Raw genomic sequence first — 14,804 nt, 5'->3', positions numbered from 1 at the left:
TTGAGAGGATTATAGTCACATATCCATCCAATCCCAATTTGGTCCAGCATGTGAAAGCATTTCTAGCTTGATCTCTTCATTCCTCTTCCAAGGTTCACAAGAGATCCAAGTATGAATAGTTTCTTTTCTAAGATAACTACCCAATTGGATGAAGATCGAAAGCTTTCAAGTAAAATCAAGAGAAAAGAAAGAAGAAGAAGAATAAGAACTACAATTGATCCATTGAATCACAATAGAGCTCTCTAACCCAATGTAAAGAGTTAGTTGGTCATTGCTCTACAAAAATAGAAAAGAAAGAAAGTGCAGAAAAGTAAAGATGAAGATAAAAACTAAACCTGAAACTTCAAAATTCATAAATGAAAATTACAACTAAAATGAAACTACTCCTAAGGAAGAAAAGAAGAGAAAAAGAAGAAGAGTGGTTGAGGGGAGGGGTCCGAAGACCCACTCCCCTTGGAGTGTGCCAATTCACAGAAGTTCGAATTGGTCTTCACTCTCTCCCCCTTCTTTCAATTCTCTAGAATTTCCGAATACTTTAAATGTAAAAACTAAGGCCTTTATATAGGCTCTCCTAAATTACAAAATGAAAATAAAAGCAAATTACAATAAAATAAAAATTCCTATTCTAGATGCTTCTTATGGTCTTGATTGGTTGACAATTGTGGGCTTGCTTGCTTGAGCTTTGAAGTGGACTTGAGAGAGAAGTGAGTTAAGTTGAGGCCCAGGTGCTAAATTTAGTGCTAAAGTTAGCCACCTAACGCTACAAGTGTAGCGTTAGTGCTAAAGTTATTGTGGCTAACGTTGCACTTGCTACCCAGTTGGTGTTTTTGGGGCTTAAAAGATGCCTCTTGTTTGTTCTCAAATTTCATGCCCACTATAGAGTATTATATATCGCTGGAAAGCTCTGAATGTCAGCTTTCTAACGCAACTAGAATCACCTCAATTGGACCTCTTTAGCTCAAGTTATGCTCCTTTGAAGTGGACATGGTCGCTGGCATATATGCCAACGTTACTGGAAATGTTGATTGCCAATAACGCTAGCGATCAGGGTTTCATTATTGCCAGTTTCTGAAGCTCAAACTTAGTGTCCACCCCATACTATTATACATTGTTGGAAATCCCTGGATGTCTACTTTCCAATGCCTTTGGAAGCGCATCATTTGGAGCTCTACAACTCGAGTTACACTTCTTGGAATGTGAAGAGGTCAGTTGGCCTTAATACAGGTTGATACCATGTTCATCATTGCACTTTTGGGGCAGGTTTTCTTCCTCAAATTTAGTGTCAACCATGTAGTGCCATATATGCTTGGAAATCTCTGGAATCCTACTTTCCAATGCCACTAGAATCACCTCATTTGGAGTTTTGTGGCTCAAGTTATGCGTGTTTGAAGAAGGCATGGTCAGACTGCCAGGTAGGACTTTTGCCCAAGTTAACGTGGTAGTTAACGTGGCTTATTGGGGGCTTGTGAGTTCACTCCAACGTTAGTGAGAATGTTTGGTGTCACTAACGTTGTCGATCACCACCTTTCTCCACGTTAGCTTCCACGTTAACTAAGTTAACGTGGGAGTTAACGTGGCTTTGTTGTAACTTGGGCCAACGTTAGTGAAAATGTTGAATGTCACTAACGTTGGCTTTCCCCCTTTCTTCTTAACGTTAGAGGCCACGTTAACTAAGTTAACGTGGCAACTAACGTGCCCACTTATGAACTTGGTCCAACGTTAGTGATAATGTTAAGTGTCACTAACGCTGGCTCCATTTCCTTTCTTCAAAGTTAATGCCACTAACTTTTCCCACTAACATTGGGGCTTTCCTTCCTTCCACGTTAGTGCCTACGTTAGTGTAACTAACGTAGCCACTAACGTGGCTCTTCTCTTCTTCTTTTGGCCTGAAATCAATCAAACAAAGTGCATCAAAGTCTTGCTCTTAATCATGGATCATGCATCATCCAATTTATCATATAATTCATGCAAAATCCTAATGAAATCATGTAAAATGCACAATGTATGCTTGAATCAAGATGTAAGTGAATATCCACCCAAAACTAGCTTATTTCCTAAGAAAATGCATGAAACTACCTTAAAAATAGTAAAGAAAATGTCAGTGAAACTGGCCAAGATGCCCTGGCATCACAACACCAAACTTAAAGCTTGCTTGTCCCTAAGCAAGTACTGGAACAAGAGAATGATGAATGGAATGCCAATAGAAATGAGTCATTCTTGTGGAAGTCATGTCACTGATTTTATGGTGGTTTCATGCATAGCAACTTAGGTTCATTCCTTTACTGGCTTTCAGACCTTTTTCATGTCCTAAAACACTCACTTTGATTGCATCCCATGAGACTTTTATTCATTGATCCTTTTGTTGTCATTTCAGGGCTTATTTTTGTTCTTAAGTTAAGTGTTCTGTAAGGGGGCAACTCTTTAAAATAAGCTTTCAGCCAACACTCCCGAACCAGTTGGTTCAAGGTGCTAGGTGTTGAAGCACCCCTAAGTACTTACTTGCTCAAGTCTCTCCCCCATACATACACACCACAGGCACATAGTTTATTTATTTTCTTTTCTTGAGACCTTGGTATCCAGCACCTCTTTGGGTTACTAAATGCTCTGTAGTGAGGGTTACTCTTGATAGTGGACTTTCAGCTGATAATCCCGAGTTAGTTAACCCAAGTTACCAAGTGATAAGGTACCCCTAAGAGCTTATTCATCCAAGTAGATCCCTCACATAGGAGCACCACAGACACATGCCTCAAGATTAAAACCATTGGTGCCTAGCCTTATTGCTTACTCTTTTTCTTTTATTTTTCAACCTTTATTGTTCTTTCCTTTTTTCTTATTAGGATCTTATTATTTAGCTAGTCTCATGGGGTGTGTTCAAAGCATATGATTCAGGACAGATAGTTGTCTTCCCACCTTGTGGTTGAACCAACTTAGCTAACTTATGACCACACCATAAACTCATGAACTTACTCCATAGTATGAACTCTACTTTGGTCTTTAAAAACACTCATTCTCTTTTCATTTGATTCAAAAGGGACAAGCATACAAGTAAGCAAAGTAAGGATGCAATAATGACATTCAGACTAGAAAACACAGCCTTAATCAATAAAAAGTTTAAAAGACAGAATTGACATGCTTATTTACAAGGAACAAGCACACATACATACAAAGAACTTAGAAGACAATCATGCAATTGAATGTACTGGAAATAAGTAAGAGGAAAAAGGAACTTTACCACCTTGTAGTTCATCTTTATTGTTGTTTCCCTTCTTCTTCTACTTTTCTCCCTTTCCACACCAATTTAGACTAATTGCTTGTCTTCAAGCAGCAAATAAAACAGTGGTGGTGGGGTCTATGATGGGTCATGAACGTCTTACATACTGAAATGTAAGTGATGTATGTGGTTAAGCAAGCAAAATTTAAGGGTAACACTGCAAGCCTAAGAAGCAAAGGCATTATGATTATACAAACAAGTGGTGTTGCTGGATACATTGCATAGAATAATAAGTGGCACACCAAACTTAGTGTGACACTTTCTCTTAGAATTGATGCAAGTATCCAGAAAGATTGAAAACAGATTGTTGCAGGGCAACACCAAACTTAGAATGTGATCATATGCCAATTTTATTTGGAAAGAAGCTGAGTAAAGAACTGTTGTATTAATAACAAAATCACCAAGAGCCAAAGCTGTCACGAACAGGGGCTTCTTGGTGAGGCATTAACACAAACAGTTAGAGAGCATAGAAAATAAAGAACTAAAACAATTACATGAATAAAGCAAAACAAAAGAAAATGTCTAATCTAGGTAATCAACCAACCGGTAGTTTGTTAATCACAATTAATCCCCGGCAACGGCGCCATAAACTTGATGCGCGGAAAACTTGTCTCTCAAGAAATCTCCTTTCGGCAAGTGTACCGAATTGTCGTCAAGTAAAACTCACAATAGAGTGAGGTCGAATCCCACAGAGATTAACGGATTAAGCAATCAATGGTTAATTGATTATCCTAGTTAGACGAATCATAATGGGGTGATAAGTAACGAGAAAATGTAAATTGACAGAAAAGTAAAGAAAGCAATAAAGTGCAGAAAAGTAAAATGGCAAGAAAAGTAAATGTAAGAACTAAATAAAATGAACATTGGGATCAAGAGATATTGCAATCCTCCGGATCAAGTTCATTCCCATCTCTTCCTCAATCAATGCACTCATTGATCTCCTTGGCAATCTTAAGTGATTGAATTACAATTTCTTGTAATTCAATCTCTCAAATCTTGATCAACAGCCAATTCCTTGGTCAATTGCTCATGAGAAGAGATGAAGTATGGTCACTGATTATACCACATGCATTTCCCAAATCAAGTGTTGAGAGGATTATAGTCACATATCCATCCAAATCCAATTTGGTCCAGCATGAGAAAGCATTTCTAGCTTGATCTCTCCATTCCTCTTCCAAAGTTCACAAGAGATCCAAGTATGAATAGTTTCTTTTCCAAGATAACTACCCAATTGGATGAAGATCGAAAGCTTTCAAGTAAAATCAAGAGAAAAGAAAGAAGAAGAAGAATAAGAACTACAATTGATCCATTGAATCACAATAGAGCTCTCTAACCCAATGTAAAGAGTTAGTTGGTCATTGCTCTACAAAAATAGAAAAGAAAGAAAGTGCAGAAAAGTAAAGATGAAGATAAAAACTAAAACTGAAACTTCAAAATTCATAAATGAAAATTACAACTAAAATGAAACTACTCCTAAGGAAGAAAAGAAGAGAAAAGGAAGAAGAGTGGTTGAGGGGAGGGGTCCGAAGACCCACTCCCCTTGGAGTGTGCCAATTCACAGAAGTTCGAATTGGTCTTCACTCTCTCCCCCTTCCTTCAATTCTCCAGAATTCCCGAATACTTTGAATGTAAAAGCTAAGGCCTTTATATAGGCTCTCCTAAATTACAAAATGAAAATAAAAGCAAATTACAATAAAATGAAAATTTCTATTCTAGATGCTTCTTGTGGTCTTGATTGGTTGACAATTGTGGGCTTGCTTGCTTGAGCTTTGAAGTGGACTTGAGAGAGAAGTGAGTTAAGTTGAGGCCCAGGTGCTAAAGTTAGTGCTAAAGTTAGCCACACTAATGCTACAAGTGTGGCGTTAGTGCTAAAGTTATTGTGGCTAACGTTGCACTTGCTGCCCAGTTGGTGTTTTTGGGGCTTAAAAGATGCCTCTTGTTTGTGCTCAAATTTCATGCCCACTATAGAGTATTATATATCGTTGAAAAGCTCTGAATTTCAGATTTCTAACGCAACTAGAATCACCTCAATTGGACCTTTGTAGCTCAAGTTATGCTCCTTTGAAGTGGACATGGTCGCTGGCATATATGCCAACGTTACTGGAAATGTTGATTGCCAATAACACTAGCGATCAAGGCTTTATTATTGCCAGTTTCTGAAGCTCAAACTTAGTGTCCACCCCATACTATTATACATTGTTGGAAAGCCCTGGATGTCTACTTTCCAATGCCTTTGGAAGTGCATCATTTGGAGCTCTACAACTCGATTTACACTTCTTGGAAGGTGAAGAGGTCAGTTGGCCTTAATACAGGTTGATACCATGTTCATCATTGCACTTTCGGGGCAGGATTTCTCCCTCAAATTTAGTGTCAACCATGTAGTGCCATATATGCTTGGAAAGCTCTGGAATCCTACTTTCCAATGCCACTGTCCTTCCTTCCACGTTAGTGCCTACGTTAGTGTAACTAACGTAGCCACTAACGTGGCTCTTCTCTTCTTCTTTTGGCCTGAAATCAATCAAACAAAGTACATCAAAGTCTTGCTCTTAATCATGGATCATGCATCATCCAATTTATCATATAATTCATGTAAAATCCTGATGAAATCATATAAAATGCACAATGTATGCTTGAATCAAGATGTAAGTGAATATCCACCCAAAACTAGCTTATTTCCTAAGAAAATGCATGAAACTACCTTAAAAACAGTAAAGAAAATGTCAGTGAAACTGGCCAAGATGCCCTGGCATCACTAAACTAGGAGAATCAATAAGACTATCTGAATTCTGAGTTCCTATAGATGCCAATCATTCTGAACTTCAAAGGATAAAGTGAGATGCCAAAAATGTTCAGAAGCAAAAAGCTACTAGTCCCGCTCATCTAATTGGAACTAAGCTTCATTGATATTTTGAAATTTATTGTATTTTCTCTTCTTTTTATCCTATTTTGTTTTTAGTTGCTTGAGGACAAGCAACAATTTAAGTTTGGTGTTGTGATCAGCGGATAATTTATATGCTTTTTGGCATTGTTTTTACGTAGTTTTTAGTATGTTTTAGTTACTTTTTATTATATTTTTATTAGTTTTTATGCAAAAATCACATTTCTGGACTTTACTATGAGTTTGTGTGTTTTTCTATAATTTCAGAAATTTTTTTGCTGAAATTGAGGGACCTGAGCAAAAATCTGATTCAGAGGCTGAGAAAGGACTGCAGATGCTGCTGGATTCTGACCTCCCTGCACTCAAATGCGTTTTTCTGGAGATACAGAAGTCCAATTGGTGCGTTCTCAATTGGGATGGAAAGCTAACATCTTGGGCCTTCCAGCAATGTATAATAGTTCATACTTTGCCCGAGATTTGTTGGCTCAAACTGGCATTCAACGCCAGCCAGAGACCCTTTTTGGCGTAAAACGTCGGAACTGGCACCAAAACTGGAGTTAAACGCCCAAACTGGCATCCAAGCTGGCGTTTAACTCTAGAAAAGGCCTACGCACGTGTAAAGCTCAATGCTCAGCCCAAGCACACACCAAGTGGGCCCGGAAATAGATTTCTGCACTATCTGCACTTAGTTACTTATTTTCTGTAATCCTTAGTAACTAGTTTAGTATAAATAGCACTTTTTACTATTGTAATCTGATCTTATGCCATTTTTCACATTTGGAGACTAGCCACACGGCCATTCCAAGACATTTTTCTCTTATGTATTTTCTACGGTGGAGTTTCTACACCTCATAGATTAAGGTACGGAGCTTTGCTGTTCTTCATAAATTAATGAAAGTACTATTGTTTCTCTTTCAATTCACGCATGTCTCTTCTCCAAGATATACTCTCGTTCTTAATTCAGTTAATTCAGAATGAAAGGGTGACCCGTGACAATCACCCACTATCTTCATTACTCGCTTAGCCAAGATCCGCGTGCCTGACAACCACAAGCGGTCTACATGATGTTCAAGGTAGTCATTGGACGACAGCTGGAGTATAATCTCTTAGGCCTCTGATTCGTGGCTTTGACTTGCATCTCCTGACAACAGAGCAGTCGAACTCACAGAGATCAGAACCTTTGTGGTAAAGGCTAGAATAAACGAGCTTCAAACTCACGAATGTTGGGCGCAGTGACAGTATGCAAAAGGATAGAGAGATCCTATTCCGACACAAGTGAGAATCGACAGATGATTAGCCGTGCGGTAGCTGTGCCAGGTATTTTTCATCCGAGACGAAAGACCCGATAGATGATTAGCCATACAGAAGCCATGCCTGGACCATTTTCACTGAGAGGACGGATGGTAGCCATTAACAACGGTGATCCACCAATATACAGCTTGCCATGGAAGGGAGCACACATGATTGGATGAAGACAATAGGAAAGCAGATGTTCAGAAGCAACAAAGCATCTCCAAATGCTTATCTGAAATTCCCACCAATGAATTACATAAGTATCTTTATTTTAATTTACGTTTTACTTATCTTTCAATTATCAAAACTCATAACCAATTGAATCCGCCTGACTAAGATTTACAGGATGACCATAGCTTGCTTCAAGCCGGCAATCTCCGTGGGATCGACCCTTAATCGCGTAAGGTTTTATTACTTGGACGACCCAGTGCACTTGCTGGTTATTTGTACTAGAGTTGTGAAAAGTGTGATCACAATTCCGTGCACCAGGTTCTCAGCATGGTAAAGGTGCCGCATACATAAGATATAAGGTCCTGGAAAAGCCAAAGACAATCCTAGAGCTCCGACTCTCAGATTATAAATCTTAAAGAAAATAAAGCAGAAGCCATGAATTAGGGTAGTTTTTTAAGGATTCCTAACTTAATCAAATCTTAAATCTAGCCCTCCATTATCCCCTTTCCTCCGAAACCTCCAACAGCGGTGGAATTACACAGACAAGCAAGCAGGCAATAACAAACACAATTAGATACAAGTAATGCAAATAGCACGTATATAATTAAACATATGAAAATCACATAGGCATTCCCAAATAGAGCATAACAAGCAACTCAGACAATATGCATATGATGTATGCCTATCTTGTGGCTGATGAGTCTCATCTGTCAGTTATCAAGCCAACCCGACAAGTCCGGTTGCTAAACCCTGGACGGTCCTCCGTCGTGCATCCCCAAGAGTCTATGCATAGCTTTTTATCATATATAAAATCTGCTCATTGGGAGCATCCTTCCCGAGAATTTATACGTGCCTGGTCACCCTTACGACGTAAGGTCAACAGAGTATCGAGTCTCAACCTAGAACACGTGGTGGCAAGCCACGATTTTTTACCTAGAAAAACTCGTATCTCAGATAAAATTGAGTGCATAAGCCATATAAGCATTCATAATCATTTATAATCATTGCACAATCATTCATTATAGCAATGGCATCATATATACCTCATATATTCGCACTTTTTATACATAATTCATCATTTTTCAACCTTACTTCACCCCTAAGTTACCACATTTTCCTAGCTTCATCTCATTACTACGCATACCAGTAAGATCAAGGGGATAAAAGAGTAAAATTTAGAGGTTTAGAGGTTCGAAATTAGGTTTTAAAACACAATTAATTTTGCTGAAAACAAGGGTCCCGTGTACGCGTGGGCCACGCGTACGCGTTGGCGCGCATTTTTCCTTGCTCACGTACGAAAGCATCTTGCTCGCGTATACGAGATGGCAAACCTGAAAGGGTTGGTTGCGTTGTGTGCGGTGGTCACGTACGCAAGATATACAGAGTGACAAAAATGTTGAATGCTGCAGAATTTTCAGTTTTGCACTCCAAACTTCCAACGCGCATAACTTTTTCGTTTTAAAATATTTTTTATTCATTCTTCAAACGCCATAAACTTCACGAATCCAATTTTTACATGAAAAAAGTTTGACAGAGTTTGGGATTCCGGAAGCTTAGTTATGGCTCGTCAAAGTTCGACCAAAAATCAAATTTTCACAAAAATTTTCAAACCTCTATTTTCATTAATTCACCATTTAATACCAACTTTCTATACTCATAATCAGCACCAACACATACTATAACACAGCAACACAACTCTACACCCTTCCATCACCCATCATACCTCAATTTTAAACAATTTTCATACATGAATTTCGTAATTATACTAACAAGATCATCAACAATCCATCACCTATACATATTCATTATTATCAACTTTTAAACCATCATTAAATCATTATTTAGCATTCTATTTCTATCCCCAATGTCAAAAAACAAACCAATACTCAACCTAGTACAACAATTATCATCAAGGCACTAAGCAATTAACATACTCATGCATTCCCACCTATCCTATGGTCATCTAGCCTAAGTTTTCACAAGATATTATATATTAAATACGAGAAACCAAAACCATACCTTGACCGATTTCCTCGTATAACCCAGATACACCACCAAATGTTACAAAACTCAGCCCCAAGGATTCTCAATCTCCAAGATGATAGCACCCAAAGCTCCACCAAGCATCCAACATTCACAACTATGCTCCAATTTACATATATACACACCTAACACATATTATCACATATACATACCCAAAATTCAATACCCAACACACTTAATCAAGAAAAAAACTAGGCTTCAAGGGTTCTCACCTTACCCAAGCACCAATGAAGCAAGATTAAGCGTTTTCTTCAAGCTAATCGGATCATATAACATAAAAGAACCAAAATTTCAACATCCACTTATATGATTTTTGAAAATTTGGGGAAGGAAAAACTAAGATTAAAACTGAGACTTCCTTACCAAATTAGGTACTAGGCTTTGTAGAACTCGTTACTGTGGACGCGTGGCCCCAAGCAGTGCGGCGATCAGAGCTCGAAGTTGCAAGAAATGTGGATTTGAAATCAATGCAAGGGTTTGAGTTCTTTCTCCCTTGTTCTCCCTCCCAGGAACGTGTTTCCTTTGGTTTTGGGATGAAATGAGCTGAAGCTCATTGGGTTAAGGGAGTGTGGGTTGGGCCTTGGACCCAATATGGGCCCGATTCGCCCGGTTCAGCCCAATCTTGGGCCAAGTTCTTTAAAATTAGTGTCAAAATTCTTATTTTAATTAGCTCTATATTATTAAACTATAAAATTCATATTTCTAATTTCTTTTATTAAAAATTAATTTATTGATTAATTATTTACTAATTTTACGGGGTTTACATCCTACCTACCTAATTAAGAATTTTTCCCTCAAAATTCAGATTTAGTTACTTGAAAAGAGGTGTGGGTAGTCCTTCCGCATATCTGATTCGAGTTCCCAAGTATGTTCTTCGATACCAACCCGACTCCAAGCTACTTTAACTAGTGAAACTTCCTTTTCGCGCAAGCGCATAATGCTAGTGTCATCGATTCTGATCGAAGCCACTTGAAGTGTTAAATCTTCTCTTATTTGAACCGATTCAAAGTTGTAGGACATGACTTACATCAGGATTATACTTCTGAAGCTGTGACATGTGAAACACGTCTTGCAGGTTCAAAAGATGTGGCGGTAAGGCAATCCTATAGGCTACCGGTCCAATCCTCTTCAGAATTTCAAATGGACCGATGTAACAGGGATTTAGTTTCTTCATTTTGATTGCTCTACCCACTTCGGTTATCAGAGTAACCTTCAGAAATACATGCTCTCCTTCCTCAAATTCTATAGGCTTCCGCCTCTGATCAGCATAGCTCTTTTGACAGATTTGAGTGACAAGCATTCGGCTTTGGATTTTCTTTATTTGTTCAATGGTTTCAGCTATTATTTCAAGCCTTAACAAGCTTTTCTCCCCAGATTCCTACCAGCATAGCGGAGATTAACACTTTCTCTCATACAGAGCCATTCTGATGCTCGCATGGTAGCTGTTGTTATATGCAAACTCCACTAGTGTCATATACTGATCCCAGCTTGCCGGCTGATCCATAACACAAGCCCTCAGCATATCCTCTAGGGTTTGAATTATTCTCTCTAACTGACCATATGTTTGAGGGTGATACGCAACACTTAAAATCAATTGAGTTTCGAATGCTCGCTGGAAAGCCCCCCAAAACCTTGATGTGGATCGGGGATCTCTGTCGGAATTATGGTGGTAGGCATCTCATGTAACCTCACAATATCTTTAATGTACAAGCGTGCTAGCTCCTCCAATGCACAACTTATTCGAATGGGGAGAAAGTGAGCTGACTTTGTCAATCGATCCACAATTAACCAAACAGCGTCATAACCAGTTCGAGTTCTAGGTAAACCTGACACAAAGTCCATCGTAATGCTCTCCCATTTTCATTGCGGAATTTCTAAGGGCTAAAGGGTTCCTGATGGTTTCTGATGCTCAATTTTGACTTTCTGACAAGTCAGGCACTTAGATACATAAAATGCTACATCGTTCTTCATTCCCGGCCACCAGAACATTGCTTTCAGATATTGGTACATCTTAGTGTTCCCCGGATGGATAGAGAATCCGCTTTTGTATGCCTCTTTCAAGATATCCTGCCATAAGTTTCTAACATCCGGTACACAGATCCTACCCTTGAATCTCCATACTCCGTCATCGTCCCAATGTACTCTCCACCGCTTTCCTTGCTCAATTTCTGGCCACACCTTCTGCAATTCCTTCTTGTCTTGTTGAGCTTTTTCGATCTTGGACTTAAAATCACTTGAAATTTGCAACTGGCTTAAACATAGAGTACCAAACTCCTCTCTAATCCCCAATTTCAGACCTTCGATCACCTTTAGCAGTTCCTCCTCTTGTAGCATCATCCATGTAGCACATAGGGACTTTCGGCTCAAAGCGTCCACCACAACATTTGCTTTTCCAGGGTGGTAATTCAACTCGAAGTCATAATCCTTTAGAAGCTCTATCCACCTCCTCTAACGCATATTCAGTTCTTTCTGCTCAAAAAGGTACTTTAAGCTTTTGTGAACTGAGAAAACTTAAAACTTGCGCCATAAAGGTAATGCCTCCAAACCTTTAGAGCAAACACAATAGTAGCAAGCTCTAAGTCGTGAGTAGGATAATTCATCTCGTGTGGCCTTAACTGTCGTGAGGCGTATGCCATGACATTACGGTACTGCATTAGCACGCACTCCAAACCCTTCAATGTTGTGTCACAGTATACCTCAAATGGTTCTTTCGGCCCAGGCAACACCAATACAGGTGCAGTGGTTAACTTCTGGTTCAATGCTTGAAAACTTTCCTCGTACTCAGAAGTCCAGACAAATGGCGCGTCCTTCCTGGTCAGCTTGGTCAAAGGCAAAGCGAGTTCCGAAAACCCTTTGATGAACCTTCGGTAATAACCCGTCAATCCAAGAAAACTCCTAATCTCTATCACAGAAATTGGTCACCCCCAGTTCATTACCGCCTCAACCTTAGCAGGATCCACAGCAATTCCTTGTTGACTTACTACATGACCAAGAAACTTTACCTCACTCTTCCAAAACTCGCATTTAGATAACTTGGCGTACAATTTTCTCTCATTCAAGATTTGTAGCACAGTCCGCAAGTGATCCGCATGCTTCTCATTGTTCTTAGATTAAATTAGTATGTCATCAATGAAGAATACTATATTATCTAGAAATGAATGGAAAATTTGGTTCATGTAGTCTATGAACACTGCAGGAGTGTTCGTCAACCTGAAAGACATTACCGTGTATTCGTAGTGACTATATCGCATTCTGAAAGTAGTCTTTGGAATATCCTCATCTTTAACCCTTATCTGATGATAACCGGATCACAAGTCAATCTTGAAAAATACTCCGGCTCCCTGTAGTTGGTCCATTAGATCGTCGATCCTTGGTAATGGATATTTATTCTTTACAGTGACTTTATTTAACTGCCGGTAGTCCACACACAGACGCATACTCCTATCTTTCTTCTTTACCAGTAGAACTGGCGCTCCCCACGGAGAAACACTCGGCCGGATGAAACTTTTACTCATTAGTTCTTCTAGCTGAGACTTGAGTTCAGTCAATTCTGGCTGTGACATTCAATAAGGAGCAATTGAGATTGGCCCGGCTCTAGGCACCAACTCAATTGCAAACTCGATCTCTCAAGCAGGAGGGAATTCAGGAATGTTGTCTGGAAATAATACTTCAAGGAATTCACATACAATTGGAATTTGTTCTAAGCTTTGTTCCTCAGCTGACACATTTGCCGCCAATAGAACAATACCCTCGCATTCTCACCCACTACAGTTCACAATTACAGAGTTCAGATAATAATCCTTCGCCACAATTGGCCCTTTCGACCCTTCCATCATAAACTGCAACGTCCTTTCAAAATAGTTTAACAACACGCAATTCTTAGACAACCAATCCAATCCCAAGATGAGATCAAGACTAGTCATCGGCAGACAAATCAAGTCATGAACAAAATCGCGTTGTTTAACTCAGAACACTTGTGGACAGCCTACCCTAGTCACCACGGCTTCAGAAGTGGCATTATGCACCTTCAGATCATAACACAAGACCACAATCTTCAATCATAGTTCACTAGCCTTGTCAAATTCTATAAATGAATGCGTTAATCTAGAATTAAACAAAGCATTTAAAAGTTTACCAGCTACTTCACAGTTACCTCAAAAACTTGTTACTGTACTCAGTAACAATCATCTGGCCTTGTTTTAATTGCAGCAATTCATGCTCCTTTGCGTTTTTGACCGAACTGGGTAAGTGCTTCCTGTAAAACTCCATCCGGAACACCTTCCAAGGTATCACAGCACCATCAGGCTGCAGAATACATCGTGTTCCCTGCCACCAGTACTGGGCTTCACCCTACAGCTGATAGGTCCCGAACCAGACCCACTGTTCCTCGGGAACCTGTTGAGCCTGCAGTGCCCGCTCCATTGCCTGAAGCCAGTTATTCGCTTTAGAAGGGTTTGTGGTCCCCCTGAAGGTCAAAGGGTGCACCTTCAGAAAAGAGGCAAGCGTCATTGGCCCCTCCTCACCGTTGTTCCCATTATTTCCATTATTCATTTGATTCCCCAATGCCTCGGCTGTTGCCTGCATAGCCGCAGCTATGCTTTCCAGGACAGCCATAAAGTCTACAGGGTTGTTCCCTGCCAGTTTAGGACTTGCATTGCCTAAGCTACCTCTGCCTCGCCTGCGACCGAGTCCACGAGGCTCCATCTGATTCCTAAACACACCAAACAAGTGTATTAAGTTGAGCAGTCTCAATATTGTAAGTCTAGTATTTCAAAGTCCCAAATGCATGCTCATGAACGCTTATGCCGCATATATCAATTAGATATCTAACAGCACATAGACACACACACAGAGAATGCACAGAAGCATAGTCAGTCCGTCCCTCAGGCTCTACAGGAATGAACTACTCTGATACCATAATGTAACACCCTACCACACAGAGCTTTATGCTTAAGTTGTAAAACAGAGTTGGTGTGGTATTACGACCTCTAATATATATATACACGTATAATAATTGAAAGAACGTAGTATACTAAGAGCCTTGAAGAATAGGTAAAGCAAAATCGTAAAATTAAAAGCGCAACGCTCAAGAATAAGGATTACTTACGTACGAAGAAAGCTAAGGCTCATAAACATATATATATATAT

This window comes from Arachis ipaensis, chromosome B02, assembly GCF_000816755.2.
Source record: "Arachis ipaensis cultivar K30076 chromosome B02, Araip1.1, whole genome shotgun sequence".
In the NCBI taxonomy this organism is placed as follows: Eukaryota; Viridiplantae; Streptophyta; class Magnoliopsida; order Fabales; family Fabaceae; genus Arachis; species Arachis ipaensis.
This window is presented reverse-complemented; position numbering follows the sequence as displayed.